Here is a 2672-nt window from a genome sequence, read left to right as displayed (position 1 = left end):
TATTTCGATTGCGACATTAAGATAATCTGATTTATGATTATTCCTAGAAATGACATGATTAGAAATTTTAATTCTGACCTTTGTTTGTTATAAAAATTTTAATTTTGAATATTGATATTTTTATATGTATTTAAAAATATATTGTTATCTTTTAATTTGATTGAAAGATGAATTAAGAGAAATACTTTGAAATAAATAAATTCAGATTTTGGCTTTTGGGTTTTAATTAAGGATGTCTGATATTTTAAATAGATTAGTTGAAACAAAATACCACCAAAGTGAACACTTTTTGAATAGATTAGTTTATTTAAAATATCAAGATGATTATATATATTTGTGATTCATGCGTTTATTAATTGACTCAAAGGGAAGTTAATATTTGGCAGGATTTCAACGACATCTATGGTGATAAATGTGTGGCAATTATAAGGCATTCTATGTGATTAATATCTTAGTCTAAAGATTGATTTATTATTTGATATAATTTATTGTCAATAGTTGATTGCTACAACAAGAGTATCGTTTACTATTAATATTATTTTCCAACGACTTGATATTAATGTTGTAATTGGTATCTTGAGATAGAATTAGCCATTATTTTGAATTTATTGTTTACTTATGAATATTGATGTGAGTTTGTTTTTATTTATTTTTGTTCTATATTCAGCTAGTTCATCTTTTTCTGCCACAATATATGCTAATACCAATTCTATACCTATGCCTAAAGGGACCAATTTCGAGGAATGAAAAAGACACTTACTTATAGTGCTTGGTTGTATGGACATAGATCTTGCATTAAAGAAAGAACAACTTGTACCTCTCACTGCGGCAAGCACTCCTGAAGCTAAACGGGATTTTGAGAGGTGGGATCATTCAAACCACATGAGTCTAATAATCATGAGACATAATGTTCCAAAAGCCTTTAAGGGCACAAAATCTGAAGAGATTACTCAGGCCAAGGGTTTCTTTGACAAAATTGAGAAACATTTTGCCAAAAAATGATAAGGTTGAGATGACATCACTTTTGACTTCTTTGATGTCTATGAAGTATAAGGATCAAGAAAATGCGAGGGAGTACATTATGGACATGTTCCATGTTGATTCAAGACTTAAGAAATTTAAGGTCGAGTGTTCTGAGGAATTACTTGTTCTTATGGTTTTGGTATTGCTTCCTGCACAGTTTAACCAATTCAAAATTAGTTACAACTATCAAAAGGAGAAATGGACTATGAATGAGCTCATTTCTCATTGTGTGCAAGAAGAAGAAAGGTTGAAGCATGATGAGTTTGAAAGCACTCATTTGGCTAGTGCCTCTAAAGATAAGGGCAAAGAAAAGAAAATATCATAATGAAGCTGCTAAAGGTCCAGCTCAAAAGAAACAATAGGTTATAGAGGGTTGTTTCTTTTGTAATAAGTCTAGACACGTGAAGAAAGAATGTGACAAGTATCACGCCTGACATGCAAAGAAAGGTATAATTCTTACTTCGGTCTATTTTAAGGTTAATTTAGCTTTAATTCCTAGAAACACTTGGTGGATAGATCCTTATGCTATTGCTCACATAAGTGTTTCTATACAGGGTTGCCTAAGCTACCAAAAGCCAAGTGATGGTGAAAGACACATCTTCGTGGGTAATGGAAAATCGGTGGAAGTGGAAACAATTGGACATTTTGTAACAGCCCTATTTTAGCTAAATCAGAACGGTGATTTTGAAACCACAAATTTGAGGACGTAAAATTATTTTAATATTATTTTATGTTTTTATAGCATGTGAATATGTATGTGTGAAAATTTTGTGAGGTAATTTTATCATTTAATAGCTGAATTTGAGAAAAAAGGACTTAATCGCGTAAAATGCAAAAGTGGCATGCTATAAGTTAAAAGTGTCTATTTGTTATGGTTTATTAAATGAAAGGCCCTTATGTTGTAATTAGACCATTGATAAGGTTAATGGACACAAATGGCCTAATGTTTAATGATTATATGGCTTTATAACAAAGGGTAAAATGGTAAAAGGATTAAGAAAGGTTAAACAAAAATTAAAAATGAATTTAGTCCATCATTCTTTCTTGTAGTCGTTTATTGAAAAATAAAAGAAGCCATTAATGAACACTTAGGGTTTGACACTTAGTAGGCTTAATTGAGGTATGTTTTAAGCTCGATTTTTGATATTTTTTACGTTTTTGAGATCGTTGCTTAAAATACTAGCTAGCCCATGCTTGAATTTTTGAATTGGTTGTGGATTTTGAGATTTTCCATTATTGATAGCTTGAGATTTTTGTGGTTTGATGATGAAAAATAAATCTTTGTTGATAGATTATCATGTTTAATTATGTGATTTTTGATAAAAATTGTTTATTAAGGATTAAATTGTGAAATTTGGAAATTGAGGGGTCAAAATGTGAAATAAATGAAAAATATGGGCTGTTAGGACCTATAGAGAATTCGGCTAACCATGGGTTTTGTAAAATTTTGTGAATTTTGTGTATTTATGAAATAGGGACTAAATTGAATAAATGTGTAACTTTAGGGGTTAAAGTGTAAAAATGCCCAAATATGTGTTTGTGGATGAAATTGAATGTGTTGATGAATAAAAGGGTTAATTTTGAATGTATATAGATTCAGAACGAAAGAAATCGGATTTAGATCGGTGGAAAATGAAAGTTATCGAATA

This window comes from Gossypium hirsutum, chromosome A10 (genome assembly GCF_007990345.1).
Source record: "Gossypium hirsutum isolate 1008001.06 chromosome A10, Gossypium_hirsutum_v2.1, whole genome shotgun sequence".
NCBI classification, from domain to species: Eukaryota; Viridiplantae; Streptophyta; class Magnoliopsida; order Malvales; family Malvaceae; genus Gossypium; species Gossypium hirsutum.
Note: the sequence above shows the minus strand (reverse complement) of the source record.